The sequence below is a fragment of the Lemur catta genome, chromosome 11 (genome assembly GCF_020740605.2).
Source record: "Lemur catta isolate mLemCat1 chromosome 11, mLemCat1.pri, whole genome shotgun sequence".
Classification (NCBI taxonomy): domain Eukaryota; kingdom Metazoa; phylum Chordata; class Mammalia; order Primates; family Lemuridae; genus Lemur; species Lemur catta.
In genome coordinates this window covers 50322640-50339190 of record NC_059138.1, presented here as the reverse complement: position 1 = coordinate 50339190, position 16551 = coordinate 50322640, and the positions used below count along the sequence as shown (strand labels likewise).

Genomic DNA, 16551 nt, shown 5'->3' with positions numbered 1-16551 from the left:
ACACCATTAAATTTAGTAAACATTAGTGGGCCCAATGGCCCTTTTTTTTAGACTGAGTTTTCCCTGACATTTCCCTTGCATACCAAGAAGGTATACAATATTTTAAGAATCCATAAATTTTTCCTTCAAAGTATAATCACTAACTTTCTCTCATGTATTTTTAATAAAATATTAATTCCAAGGTTTTTCTAGAAATTATATGGTCCAAGGTTTTTCATAGTGGTCTCTAGATCTGAATCAAAATCACCTGAAAATCTTATGAACATAGATTCCAGAGGCCTGCAACCAACTTAATTGTGTATCTGGACGTGGATCTAAGCAACATGAATTTGTTACAAGATCCATGGGTATTTCTTAGGTTCTCTTTGTGCAGACTTTAGAAAGTACTAAAGAATTAATAAAGCTTGAGAACCACTAGTCTCATCCTTCCATTCATTCTATAGATACTCAGCAAAATTTAGTGCCCTGTTTAGATTCTTGTAGTAAATCAGCATAAAGTCAGAATTATAATCCAGCTTTCTAATTGCCAGTTAATTTCTTAGTCAACAAATACATGTTCAACCAGGCAAAATCTGAGCTAGCCTCTGACATACAAAGTTGAATAAGATACATATTTTGTCAGAGTACAGGAAAGTTAGAAGGCAAATCAATAAGTGATAATACATGGAATAATTGATACAAAGCTGTCATGTAAAAAGAGCTATAAAATATACAAAGAAGAGATCAAGTAACTCTTAATGAGATGTAGATGAGAAGAGCAATTTGAAGTAATTTAAATAATGGATATTTCACTAAGCAGCAAAAGAGGTGACATCACTCAGTATGTGTAAAGATCTGGAAGCAAGAAGAGCACCACACTAAGTAACTTGGGTTTAATTCTGTGAAATGAGAGAATAATCAAATGTTTAAGGAGACTTAATTGGATCTGTGTTTCTAAAGTTTAGTCTGCCCACAGTGTGGAGGATGAACTGAAGGAAGTCAAGAGACAAAGGAAGGGGAATGAGAAGAGAGACAAAGAAAGAAGGAAGGACAAGACAAATTCAAGACCTGCATTTGGTGGGATATAAAAGATGAAGATGAGAAAAGACTTCAGGATGTTCTAACTGAAGAACTGGTTACAGGATAACATCACTAGCTGATACAGAATAAGAAAAAGAGGAAACAACATGTGGAGAATTGGGAAGAGGGTGAAATAATAAGATTTTTTCTTCTAAATCTGAGGCACTTATGAGAATATCCTGGTGAATATAGGACACACTATTTTTAAACAGCTTTATCAAGATATAATTCACATATCATACAATTCATCCACTTAAAGTAAACAATCCAATTTTTCTTTGTATGTTCACCTAGTTGTACAACCATCACCACACTAAATCTTAGAATATTTTCATCACATAAAAAAGAAACCCCATAACCATTACTAGTCATTCGACATTGCTCTAACCCACATACCTATCCTCTCCCCACCCTAACAACCTCAGGCAATCACTCACCTACTTTCTGTCTCTATATTTTTGCCCATTCTGGACACATTTAACAACATAATCCTCCCTAACTGTAATTATATATCCTGTGACCAATATCTCCCCATCTCCCTCTCTCCTACCAATCCCTCCAGCCCCTAGTAACTACCATTCTACTCCATTTCTATGAAATCAACGTTTTTGAAATTCCACATATAAGTGAGGACATGTGGTATTTGTTTTCTGTGCCTGGCTTATTTCACTTAACATAATGTCTTCCAGGTTCATCAACGTTGTTGCAAATGGCAGGGTTTTATTTTTATAGCTGTATAGTATTCCACTGGATATATATACTGCATTTTCTTTAGAATGCACTCTTCTTTGAAATTTTACTTTCCATTAACTTATTTTAGATTTTGATATACCTTTACATGTGTTTATTGAAGCTGGTCTTATTACAAGGAAGTCCTTGATGCGGTTTGCAGGGTGGCTGATGCTCTGAATTTGAACAACAATCCTTACTGTCTTAAATGTTATAATTTCTTTGTTCAACGAACACCTCCCCTTGGTTATTTCAGCAGATAGAGTGAATCATAATTGCTTTTAACTACAAATCACATAGCACTTTTAAATATACACTACAGTACATTTGTTAAAAATGTGTTTCCATAAAGATTTATGGAATCAGAGTGTGCATTTGCAAATGTTAATACAGAAGTCCTTTGAATGGCTTTCAGTGAGTGAGTTTTTTATCAACCATGACACTTTATAGCGGATACTATATTATGTTTTCCAATGATATAGTTCCAGGCACTTTTGTAACTAAATGTACCATATAACCCACTCAAAAAATATTCCACTTTATTAAAACTAGCAATAATTAGATGTTTATATTAATAATTAAAAGTAGGAATTAGCTTTATTTTACAAAATTTGAAGCAATGAAGATTGATTATGTGCAGTGATATAAAGACTATTTTGTTTAAATGTATAAAATTCATATTGAATTAATTTCTGCTTCAGGTTGCAAATATTTGTGATTAAGTGATATGGCTGGGGCATGCATATCTTTAAACTGACCCTTATATTATGTCAAGAAATTCAATTTTCCCTTGTTTATCCTATTAGTATGCTGTAGAGAACCCTGGCATTAATCAGTAGAAATGTCAGACAACTATCAGTTGATTTAGAAGTCATTTTATTTTTCAAAGGACCATCTCAAGTTTCTCCTTTCAGCATTCTGACTTTGATTTATTTTACAGCTGTCATTGATTTCCATATTTGTTTTACAGAATACAATTTCTGTGCAAAGGAGTCAATAAAAAGGGCATATTTTATGAAATGATATATAGAAATGAATATGTTATTGTATTTTTTAAGCAATTGAATTTCTTATTAAAATTGGCTTGCGTATATAATATATGCATCATTTTGTTACCTATAGTACAGGTTTCAAAAACCTGCTTCCATCTCAAACCCATAATATAAATATAGTGCATTTTGACCTATGGAAAAAAATGCGTTGAGCTATTTTTGCCAAGGAAGCAGAATAGGAGAAAATTCATTCAAGAACTATTCATTTCAATATTGTTTCTGATTCAGTGGGGGAATCTTGGAAAGGATAAAGAACTCAATGGTTAGAACACATTCCTATCTTGTCCTTCAGAGCAGGACCACCTCTGCACTGGTTGTAAATTATTATAGCTGAAAATAGAGCTTAATTCACACTGGAACCTTTTTCCCTGAGATCTATTCTGAGAGTTTATAACTTAATTATATAGAAAAACAAAGTTTAGAAATATTAGAAATTCAAACCTTTAAAGATGGCTCAGTGTCAGTAGTAAAAAAAAAATCTCAAATTTGGTAAACATTTTAAGGTAAATCATTCTCATTATCTGAACCAATAAGATGTAGGTGTGTTCTATATCTTATCCAAGGTGAGACACCTTTAACAACTTTTCATAGTCTCTATAAAAAAAGCCTCATGAAACACCTCAAATAAGCTTCCTTCATCTCCCAAAGTTAGAGTACTTCAAACAGAACCTTCAGAAATGTTATAACATTTCTGAAAACATTTTGAAACATGGTTATATTATCCTCCATATTATTATAGATAAAACTGAAGTTTATAGACATTGAATAACTTGTCCAAAGTGCACAGCAAATACATATTAATATTAAAGCTGAGACTAAAGTCCAGCTCCTTCTCCGTATGGTTCCAGAGCTAGAATCTGTACTTTACCAATACTTGCTACTATTTATAGTTGAGCTGAACTAGAAAAAGTGTGACACATTCCTCGGCCTTCAGTGTTCTTTTATCACAAATTGATGCCTTTGGCAGGAATAGTTTATTTAAAAAAATAACTTTGAATATTTAAGTCCTACATAACAATATTGGCGATGTCAGCAAGATGGTAGAATGAGACTTTTAGCACTCATCCCCTCACAGAAACATCAGTTTGAACAGCATCCATACACAAAAATACCTTCACAATAGCCAAGGAATCCAGGTGACACATTATAACACCTGATGGAGCACAGAAATGAGAAAGGACAGATTAAAAAGAGTAGAAAGGACAGTTCACATTACCCATGACATCCTTCTCCAAAGCCCAGGTAGCACAGCAAGGAAAGATATGCCCTCTGCTTGGGGGAATGAGAGGGAATTGAGTACCTGATGTTACTACAAACTTCAACGCCAAGCCTACTCCAGTGAGCCCTACTGTCAGTCCAGTCCCCGTGGCTGCAGGATCCAAGCCCACGCCAGTGCCAGGTCAGGCCCTCTAGACCAAGGCCACAGACTTACCCATGTGGACCCAGGCTCAAGGGCCACTCTAGCACCAGGCCAGCACCCATGGCTCCAGGCTTTAAGTTGGTACCTGTAGATGCAGCCTCTACACCAGCTCCCATAGACTAAAGCCTAAGGCCTTCCCCAGTGCCAGGCTAACCCCTGGGACCAAGGCTTTAGGCTGGCCCCTGTGGCCCTAGCACCATACTGGATCCAATGACCCAGGTTCTAGAGGATCCAGAATTCAGAGCAGCACCAGTAAACCCAGGCTCTAGGCCTGCTTTTAGGGTCCCATGCATCAGGCTTGCCCCCACAGATGCAGGCACCAGGCTTACCACCGTAGATCCAGGCACCAGGCCCACCCTAATGGACTTCAGTATCAGGCACCTCCCACAGACTCAGGACAAGATATATTTCTATGAAACTTGTTGCCAGATCCATCCTAGAGTTAGGCCAGGCCCCTGAGACTCAGGCTCAAAGCCTGCCCCAGTAACAGGTGGACCCAGGGTTCAAGAAAGCCATTGCAGACCTAGATTATAGGCTCTCCACCAAAGACCAAGGCTCTAGTGGATGCAGGGTCCAGGCCTGCCCTAGGAGACCTTGGCAACAGGCTGGCTCCACAGACCCAGGCTCTAGGAACACTCCTGCAGACTCAGACTCCAGGCCTGCCTTCATAGTCCTAACAACCAGGCCTGCCCCAGTGGACTTTGACATCAGGCTGGCTTCCACAAACTCAGGACAAGACTCATCCCCATGGACCCAGACAACAGTTTCATCCCAGCACAAGGCCAACTCCTCCCTGCTAGACTCAGGCTCAAGGCCCTCCCCAGCACCAGAATGTCCCACGCAGACCCCACCAAACAACTTGCCCATAGTCACTGGAAACGCTGATTGATCAGGAACTTTTCCAGATGAAGCCAGTCTGTAAAGACGGGAAGAGGTGCCTACTTCTTCAAAAACACAGACATTAACGCACAACCACAGGATCACAAGTAATCAAAGAAACATGACCTCATCAAAGGAACAAAATAAAGCACAAGTAACTGACCAGAAAGAAATGGAGATCTACAAACTCCCTGGAAAAGAATCCAAATAATTGTCTTAAGCTCAGTGAGCTACAAGAGAACACAGATAGACAACAAAAGGAAAACAAGAAAACAATACATGAATGAAATGAAAGGTCCAACAAAGAATAAAAACCATAGGAAAAAAAACAAACAGAAATTCTAGAACTGAATATCACAATAATTGAACTGAAAAATTCAATAGAGAGTTTTAACAGCAGACTCAACCAAACAGAAGGAAGAATTAGTGAGCTCAAAGAAAAGTCATTCAAAATTACCTAGTCAAAAGAAAAAAAGAATGAAAAGGAGCGAAGAAAGTCTATGGGACTTATGAGACACCATCAAATGAAACAGTTATGAATTATAAAAGTCCTAGAATGAGCAGAGAAAGAGAAGGGATATAAAGATTACTTAAAAAAATAATGAGAGGCCAAGATGGCAGACTAGAAACAGCCTACACAATGCTGCTCTCACAAAGAGGATCAAAAGTGGTGAATAGATACCCACCTTTGGATTGATCATCTGAGGGAAAGCACTAGGAATCCATCAAGAGGTGGCAGAGTGAAGTGAAGAAGATAGAAGTATGAAGAGCTTCTCAGCAGAACCAGAGATAATTAGGGAAGGCACCCACATACAGGAAAGGGACAGAGGAGAAAATCCCAGACCCCACACTTCCCCTGAGGATACTGCAAACAGGATCAGTTAGAGGCCCTCTCCACTGCAGCAGGCCTCTGGTCTGATACAGATACCCGACTGGAGGCTATGTATCTGCATTGCTCTGGAGAGAAGGGATAGCTGGTTTGTGAGCACTGGATGCTGTGGCTAGTGCCGTCATAACATCCCAACCTTGGAATGCTATGTGTGCACCAGAGGTCAGATCTGTGACTTCATCCTCCCCCATATCCCTTCCCAGCAGGTAGGGAGTAAGGAATCCTGGCACTCATGTGTACCCCATGGGCAGATAATATGCACTGCTGCCACCGCCACCATCATGGGCCCTGGGTGGAGCAAGAGACCACAGGCCCAGCAACTGCTTCTGAAACTTGGGTCCACCTGTCACTGGGGCAGGCTCTGAGCCTGAGTCTAAGGGACCTGGCCTTACTCTAGGATGGATCTGGCAACAGTGGGTGATCCTGATCAACCACATTTTGTAGGACTCAGATGAAGCACATGCCCACAGTCCTCAGTGCCCACGGCCCACTGCCAGAGTAGGTGAAATGCTGCCACCACTGCCACTACCTGATAGTCCCTGAGTGGGACAAAATCCAGTGCAACTGTGGCCTTTGGATCAGAACAGTCTGCACACCACAGATATCATCCTGCACAGGCACCCTGGGCACCATGCCCTGCGTGAGCCCTGCCCCACCAGCATGGCCTCAAACTATCACTGCATGTGGGAGCACCAGGCCCCATGGACCTGTTCTATATCAAGTAGGTGCCCTGTCCCACAGGTCCACTCAATCTGGGGGTCCTGCTCTATGTTGTGCATAATCTGTAACCTATGGGACCACTCTACACTAGGGGCTGCTCCACCCCACACCCCATGGAACTGTAGGGCTGCTACACCCTGTGCACCTACTAGGCCCTTACATGGACCTTGCCCCATCCATACACTTGGCACCCCAGCTGTCCATGCCTGCATGCATGTGTGCTGTGCCTAGCAGATCTCTTCCATCCCATGCACGTGCCCTGTCCTACTGGTCAGATCTACCTCATGTATACAACTGACACTAGAGGCTGGCCCTACCACAGTGGCCTAGTAACAACCTCAGGGGAACAGGGAAAACACAGCACAGCAGTAGCATTAAAGGCTTACATTGCATCCACCCTTCTCCTGACTCACCAAGCTTCTGAGTAGGATCCAAGCATGCCATACAGGGACTGATTCTTGTCTTCACCAAGGGACAGAGGTCCCAGCAGAGGAGAACAGGTGTACCGTATCTGTTGTCTGTTTTGAGTTGAGAAAAGGGGCCCTAGATGAGAAGGCACCAGAGTTTAAACTCCAGCAACATGAAAAAACAAGCTGTCTCAACACCACCAAAGTATTACAATAGATCTTCAGTAATGACCTCCAACCAAAAGGAATTGTTTTTTTTTTTTTTTTTTTTTTTTTTTTTTGAGACAGAGTCTCACTTTGTTGCCCGGGCTAGAGTGAGTGCCGTGGCGTCAGCTTAGCTCACAGCAACCTCAGACTCCTGGGCTTAAGCGATCCTACTGCCTCAGCCTCCCGAGTAGCTGGGACTACAGGCATGAGCAACCATGCCCGGCTAATTTTTTTGTATATATATTTTTAGTTGGCCAGATAATTTCTTTCTATTTTTAGTAGAGACGGGGTCTCACTCTTGCTCAGGCTGGTCTCGAACTCCTGACCTCGAGCGATCCACCCGCCTCGGCCTCCCAGAGCTAGGATTACAGGCGTGAGCCACCGCGCCCGGCCAGGAATTGTTGAAATAACAGAATGGAATGTAGATTATGGATGGCAAGTAAGATGAATGAAATTGAGGAGATGGCAGAAAACCATCTCACAGAAACTAAAAAAAAAAATTCAGGGCATGAACAAAAAATTAGTTAAAAAGATACATAATATTAGAAAAGAGAATACAGAACTTAAAGAAGTGAAAGAGTCATTTAGGGAATTTCAAAATACATCAGAAAGCTTTAACAACATACTAGACCAAGCAGAAGAATGAATTTCAAAATACAAGGATTTTGAAGTAAACTAGTTAGTAAAAAAATGCAGAATAAAGAAGAATGAACAATCACTGTAAGAAATATAGGATTACGCAAAGTAAATTAATATAAGAATTATAGGTATCCCTGAGGGAGAAGAAGAAAAAGCAATAAGCAGGGAAAACCTATAGGTTTTAAGAGGAATATTTCCCTAGTATCACTAGAGGTTTAGATATCCAGATATAAGTTGATCATCAAACACCTGGAAGACTAATAGCAAAAAGGACATTACCAAGACATGTAGACGTTAGCTTAACCAAAGTCAAAGTGAAAGAGAAAATCCTACAAGCTGCAAGATGAAAGCAACAAGCTACTTACAAAGGAAAATCCATCAGACCAACAGCAGACCTCTCAGCAGAGACCTTACAAGACAGAAGGGATTGTGGTTTCATTTTTAGTCTTATTAAACAAAATAACTGCCAGCCAAGAATTTTGTACACTGTAAAACTAAGTTTCACAAATGAAGGAGAAATAAAGTCTTTTCCCAGACAAGCAAACACTAAGGGAATCTGCTAAGATTAGATCTTCCCTACAGGAAATGATTAGAAGTACTCTAGAATAATTGATACCCACCAATGTAAAAACACCTGAAAGTTAAAGTACATACCTCTTACAAAACAGTAACAAGGCAAAAAACAAAGCAACTAGTTATCATTCAACACGATGAACAGAACAGTACCATGTATATTAATACCAATACCAAATGTAAACAGTCTTAGCAATCCTTTTAAAAGATATAGACTGGCTGAAAGGATGAAAAAACACACCTCAAGTATCTGTTCTCTCTAACAAACCCACCTAACTCACAAGGATACTAATAGACTCACGTCAAGGGATGCAAAAAAATATTCTACATGAATGGAAACCTAAAGCAAGACAGAGTAACCATTCTCATATCAGATAAAATAGACTTTAACTCAACATGGTAAAAAAAAAAAAAGACAAATATGGTCGTTATATAACAGTAAAGGGAGAAATTCAGCAAGAAGATATATAACAATCCTAAATACATGCACCTAACAAAGGAGCTCTTCAATTTATAAAGAAAGTACTACTAGATCAAAGCAAAGAAATAAACAGCAACACTATAATTGCTGGGGACTTCAAGAGTCCACTGACAAAAATGGACATATCATCAAGGCAGAAGATCAAAAAAAGAAACACTAGACTTAAACAGGATTCCAGAAAAAAAAAAAAAGAACCTAACAGACATCTACAGAACATTCTACCCAAATCTGCAAATTGTACACTTTTCTCATCAGCACATAGGACATATTCCAAGATATATCCTGTATTAGCCCACAAAAAATGTCTCAGAAAATTCAGAAAAATTGAAATCATTCCATGTATCTTCTCAGATCACAGGGGAACAAAACTAGAAATCAACTTCAAGAGGAACTATCAAATCTGCAGCAAGTCATGGGAATTAAACAACCTGCTGCTGAAATGGTTATTGGGTCAACGACAAAATTAAGATGAAATTAAAAGATTTTTGAATTGAACAATAATTAATTATGACACAAACATCTAAAAAGCTCTGGGATATAGAAAAAGTGGTATTAAGAGGAAAAATCATACTCTTAAATGCTTACATCAAAAAGACAGAAAGATCACAAATTAAAAACTCAATGTCACACCTCAAGGAACTATAAGGACAACCAAACCCAAAGCTAGCAGAAGAAAAGAAGTAACAAAGCTCAGAGCAGAACTAAATGAAATGCAAACCAAAAAACAATACAAAGGATCAACAAAACAAAAATTTTGTTCTTTGTAAAGATAAACAAAATCAATAGACCTCTTGTTACATTAACCAGAAATAGATAAGGAATGACCCAAGTAAGCATAATCAGAAATGAAAAAATAAACTTATAAATGATAACACAGAAATACAAAATATAATCTGTGAACACTATGAAAATCTATATGATTTTTTTTTCCTATTGAGTTGTTGGGGCTCCTTATATATTCTGTTTATTAATCTGTTATCAGATGGGTAGTTTGCAAATATTTTTTCCTATTTTGTGGGCTGCCTGTTCACTTTGTTGATTGTTTCCTTTGCTGTGAAGAAGCTTTTTAGTTTAATGTAGTCCTATTTTCTCTAATTTTGCTTTGGATGCCTGTACTTTCTGGATATTACTCAAGAAATCCTTGCCCAGATCAATGTCCTGAAGCATTTCCCCAATGTTTCTTTTAATAGTTTCAGATCTTAGATTTAAATCTTTAATCCATTTTGATTTGATTTTTGTATATGGTAAGAGATAAGCACATAGTTTCATTCTTCTGCATATGGATATCCAGTTTTCCCAGCATCATTTATTGAGAAGACTGACCTTTCCCCACTGTATGTTCTTGGCAAGTTTGTTGAAGATAAGTTCACTATAGATGTATGGATTTATTTTTGGGTTCTCTATCCTGTTTCATTTGTCTATGTGTTTGTTTTTTGCCAGTACCATGCTATTTTGGTTACTGGACAATGATTTTTTATAAAGGACCCCCAAATCACAGGCAATACAAATGCAAATAGGCACATGGTTTTGCACCAAACTAAAAAGCTTCTGCATAACAAAGGGAACAATCAACAGAGTGAAAAGATAACCTATAGAATTTTTTTGCATATTTTTGTATAATTTAATAAACTTTTTAAACATTACTGCTTATGTCTGAAGTCTTTGTGTTTGTGTTTCTGTCCCTCTGAGTCATTTGTCTTCTTTTTGTTTCTGTTCTTATTTTTTACATTGTATTTCATCATAGAGCACACCTACTTTTTTGGATTGCTGATGCTATACTGCTCACCTCCATTCCTTAGATATCAGCATCCTATGAATTTTATTTGAATGTTTCTCTTCCCTTTGTGCCTTCTGCTTCCATTTTGGTAGGTGCTGTATCATCTACCTATTCTTTAGATGTTTTTCTTTGTTCTTCAGATTTTGCAAAGACCTTGTCACTCAGCCCCGTGGATATTCTGACTGCTGAAAACTTTTCAGCTTTGCGTTTATCTAAAACTTCTGATATTTAGCCATCTTTTCATCTAGGGCTTTAGTAACTGCTTTGGTGTTGTTTTCCACATGTTCTTCCTGGGACTTCTGGTAAGATTCTTCCTCTCTTTCTCCTTATTGCTCTCGTTCCTCCTCCTCCTCCTCCTTTTCAGCAGTAAAGCTCTCAAGCTCAAGATCTGACACCTCCACGGAAACCAGGTCATCTCCAGAAAATTGAAGAACAATGTTAATTTTGCCAAAGTCCTGCAGAACCCATACAAGAATCTGTTGCATGTCTGAGTTAGCATCACAGTGACTGTTCTCTTGTTTTTCTTTCTCAATGACAGAATCTGACCTTTCACCTACAGTTTCTATGACTTCCTATTCTGGATTGTTCTGGATTGTTTGTGTGGCAACTTCTAAAGAGAAGGACGATGGAAGCTAAGGGGGCCACAGGTTTCTCTGCACTGGTCAGCTTAACAACAACAAAAAAACAATCTGGCCCCTCTACCAGTCATTGAGAACCACAGTCTGCAAGTCAGGCTCTCCAGCCTTTCCAGTCTGGAAAGCTAGTTTCTCAACAAAGTCCTCAGAATTCTCCCAAGAATCAATGTTGTATATCTTGCTGATACATTCTGGCTTTGCTTGTTCAAGTACACCAATGTGGTCTTCAGGAGTCTTAATTTTTCCCACTTGAAGAACTCCTTTTAGCACAGTATCTCTGAGTCCTCAGCAGGGTAAAACACACCTGGACAGTCAATATTTGCAAACCATACATCTGATAAGGTGTTATTATCCAAAATATATAAGGAATTCAAAAAACCTACCAGAAAGATGGGTGTACATGTAGCTCTGGCTTGGGCGATGCAAAGGCATTATATGTAACCAAAATGTTTGTACCCCCATAATATTTTGAAATTTTAAAAAAATAATAAAATAAATAAATTAATTAAAAGAAAAAAAATAACCCAATTAAAACAATGGGCAAAGGACCTGAATAGACTTTTCTCCAAAGAAGACATACAAGGGCCTACATCACTAATCATAAGGAAAAAGTGTTCAACATCAGTAATCATAACGGAAATACAAATCAAAACCATAATGAGATATCACTTCATGCCTATTTGGATGGTTATTATCAAAAGGACAAAAAAAGGTGTTGGCCAGGATATGGAAAAAGGAGAACTCTCATATACTGCTGGTAAAAATGTAAATTTATAACTATTATGGAAAACAGTCATAGAGCTTTCTCAATAAATTAAAAATAGAAATTTCATACTATCCAGCAATCCCACTTCTGGTTATATATCCAAAGGAAATTAAATCAGTATATCAAAGGGATATACTGATGTTTATTGTACCAATATTGACAACAGACAAGATATGGAATCAACCTAAGTGTGTATTGATGGATTAATGGATAAAGAAAGTATGCAGGGGGTGTGTGCATGTGTGAATGTGTATGCACACACACAGGAATATTATTCAAACTTAGAAAAGAAAGAAATTTTATCATTTACAACAACATGAATGAACCTGGAAGACATTATGCTAAGTGAAATAAGCCAGGTACAGAAAGATAAATACTGTAAAAGCTGAACTCATGGTAGCAGGGAGTAGAATGGTGGTTGCCAGGGGTTGGGAAGGAGTGAAAGATTGAGGTGTTGATCAAAGGGTAGAAAGTTTCAGTTAGGCAGGATGAACAAGTTCTGGAGATCTAATGTACAGCACAGTGACTATACCTAATACTGTATTGTATACTTGAAATCTTCTAAGAGAATACATAATATTCTTACCACATACACAGAAATGACAACTACATGAGTTGATGAATACATTAGCTTGATTGTAGTAATCATTTCAAAATGTATGCATATATCAAACATCATGTTGTGTACCATAAACATGTACAATTTTTATTTGTCAATTATACCACAATAAAGCTGGGTAAAATTAAATAAATAAATAATACTATGATCCAGACACATATCCCCATCTTTCAAATTTATATTTAAGTAATCTGATACATGTCTTACATTGATTTGATTTAATTATAACAAATATCACAATCAACAGCTTTTTGTAGTGTGATGACATATTATGCGCTGGGAAAATACAACTAAAAGCAATGATTAGGCTATTTAGAGAGCGTTCTTAACTATTTAAGTGGTCTGTACTAATATTCCTAAGTGGTTAGTTTATTTGACTTTCTGTTGGCATTTTAAGTAGCCAAGTCATTCTGGTCGGTCAACCTGGTACATTTCTACTGAAATTCAAACATTGCCCATAGGACTCACGGGTGTTTTGTATTTTTTTGTCAGAAAGATTTATTGATAACATCTGTCTTTAAATTTTCTTTAGGTTAAAATTTTCTCATCCATATAATGTGTCAAGTAATTAAAAATATTTAAAGCTCATTTTTCAGGAAAATGTCGGTACCAAGAGGCATTTTGGACACTCGCTGATGTGAGAAAATAGATTAAACCTCATAGCAAGAAAACAATTTTGGTTCCCACATCTTCACAACAGAATGCCAACAATGACTCCTTACTGTCTCATGGCTAAAGCATATAGACCTCACAATGGTCGTCAGACAGAATATTGGCCCTTAACTTAACAGAATTCACCTTGGAAGTGACTCTAAGAAAACACTGGCTACTTCAAACTGCTAGTGACAGGAGGGGACAACATAAATGTATTCAGCACCCAAGTTTTCCAAATTTTACTCCTATATTAAATTAGATTACCAAGAAATCAGATGTCTATACCATATTGTTTCAACACTTGCCATGGAAAAGTCTTTTTTAGGTTACACTTTAATGCTAAGTTTTCAGTTTCTGTAGAGAGTTGATAAAAGAAATATTTTTGTAAAATATATTCATGTATCTTTTTTGAAAATCACACTTTAATAAGAATCATGTTATATGTAACAATTTCTCTTCAGTTTTACCCTTGCCATAAATGCTGGAGAGGAGGGCCAGGGAGGAAGAATCTTCCCATATAAATTACTGTGCTTTCAAACATTAGTATTATTATTCACTGTTAGCATTCATTAAACTTATATTGAACATTTGGTATGTGCGCAGCAGTTTCCAGTATCTTGTATGTAGTAATACTTACAAGTATCACAATAGCCCCATGAGTTAGGTACTATTCTTTTCCCTTTTATGGATAAGGTTTAAGAAGGCATAGAGAAAATAAATAATTTGCCCAAAGCTATTTAAGTGAATGAATCAGAATCTCAGCCCAGGCACCTAAGAACTATATGTCCTAACACATGACCCATTTTGCTTTTGTTTCTAGGAAATAGTGAATTAATAGTTAATATTGAATGCTCAAGTGCAGTGAGCATTGCAAGTGTCTCATACTGTGTTTTGTTCTGTTGATTTTAACTGGACTCTTGTGTTCAGTTTTATAATTGATATCAAACAAACGTAGAGAGGAGTTTCAAATCATAAATGATAAATGAGACACATATATTTGGAATGACTGCAAAGATTCCAGTGTATTATTTTTCCAATATGTTGGAGGTCCACTGTACTAATAAAAATAAAACCTTTGAATGTGTCCTTAAATCTGTATATTCATAGATTTTGGAATCTGCCAAACCTCCTTTTTGGTTCATTACATTTTTTAAATAGAACCATGCCAGCTAAGCAATCCAGAAATCTAACTGACTGTTAATTGATCAAGAAATTACTCCAGAATAAGAAACACTTATCAAAGGCTTGTCACTTAAAGCCTTGCCCAGAACATACACTTTGCTCCCAGGCTTTAATTCTGAAGATTTATGTCTCACTCAACTCATCTCTTCCATCATGTGTGAAACATACACACACAACTTCTCCACAATCATTAGAATAAAAAGGCAGTGTAGGTGATCTGAAAAAATACACCATTTTCTTATTCTAATAACAAAATTGGCTCCCATGACAAGAAATCAGAATTATACCCTGGGGAGGCTTTTTAACTATAATGAAATGAAATTAAACTTGTTTCATTGTTAGTGACAGAACCTACCAAAGGGTGTTTTATTGAATTGCCTGTGATATTCCTGCACACATAATATTCCCTCTGAATGGATAATTACAAGAGTAATCATGTTTTTTTTTTCTTTCTTTTTCAGTAGGTGGGTTTTTTCCAAATAGACTGTGTAACAAAAAAATGTGATATCTAGTTTAGAACACTTATTGAAAATCTGAGTAAAATCTTGTCTTCTAAAATACTGCTTTCACCATCATATTTCTCCAAAATGCTCATGCACATATAATTTCATCATTTTCTCTAGTGATAGGTAAATGTGAAATATGCAGTTACAAAAAATCATTTTCTGCAGTTCCTTCGATAGAACAATTTAGAGAGTGATAACTATCAACTTAGAGTTTTATATATGATGAGAGAAAACAGATGATTGAATAACAATTACACAGGGACTATTTTATTTTATTTTTCTAATAAATAACAGAACAAAAAAGAAAAAAGGTGTATTCAAGAGAGTTACACCAGGTTGAGAGGATTTGCTTTGATATAGTTAATATTGTTTAAAAAACTTTTTTCATTTAATTGTAGGGCAGAGGCTTTATTTCATTAATCTGTAATCTCCACTCACCTACCCAAAACCAAATGTATGCAGAATAAATGCTTATTGAGTGGATTAAACATAAAACAATTTTGAAATTCTTTGTCTGGGATCCAATAACAAATAAATATCATAGATACAACTGGAACAAATGAATATGTAGGAAAAGATCCATTATATCTCAAAAATTATTTTAAAATATTATGTTTCATATATTTTCAAAAAACAATGAAACAAACTTGTAAATCATTATCATTAGTGATGCTACACTAATGATAAATGATATTTAAAATGATGCAATTAATTATAATTAATTCCTTAACCAGATAATGATTTATCTAAAAAATGGTAGGATTAGAAATTTAGAAAAAAATGAAGTTTCTAGACAGAAGGATCTCTCACCTAACTATTTGTAAATTTTCATGGTTTCCTTTTATAAATTCTTAAACCTAAGCCTAACTAATTTTTTGAAAAATATTTCCTTTGCATAGTTCTTAATTATGTCATTCATCTAGAAAGGCATTTTTTTCTTCATTGAAAATATACTCAAATAGATTTTTCACAAATTAGTGCTTTAAATTTCACAGTAAGTGTGAAAGTAAATACATTTGTTTTTTTAATCATCATAAAAGGTTTTGCTTGTATACTCTTGGTGGGAATCTAAATTAGTACAGCCATTATGGAAAACCATGTGTAGATTTCTCAGGAAAACTAAAAATAGAATGAACATATGATTCAGCAATTCCACTTTTGAGTATTTACCCAAAAGGTTTGAAATCAGTTTGTCAAAGAGATGTCAGCACTCCCACATTCATTGCAGTACTATTTACAATAGCCAAGTTACGAAATCTACCTAAGTGTCCATCAACAGATGAATGGATAAACAAAATGTAACATAGGTATACTATTCATATTGCATACTATTCAGCCTTAAAAAATAAAGAAATGT

General features: G+C 36.6%; 1 protein-coding gene and 1 pseudogene across 1 annotated transcript in view; both read right to left on the bottom strand.

Annotated features, from left to right (window-relative positions):
* Positions 1 to 16551, bottom strand: part of ZNF804B (zinc finger protein 804B) — a 459373-nt gene that overhangs the window by 207256 nt on the left and 235566 nt on the right. The window lies entirely within an intron of this gene.
* The window catches only part of LOC123647490, an 89995-nt pseudogene continuing 84139 nt past the window's right edge, over positions 10696 to 16551 (bottom strand).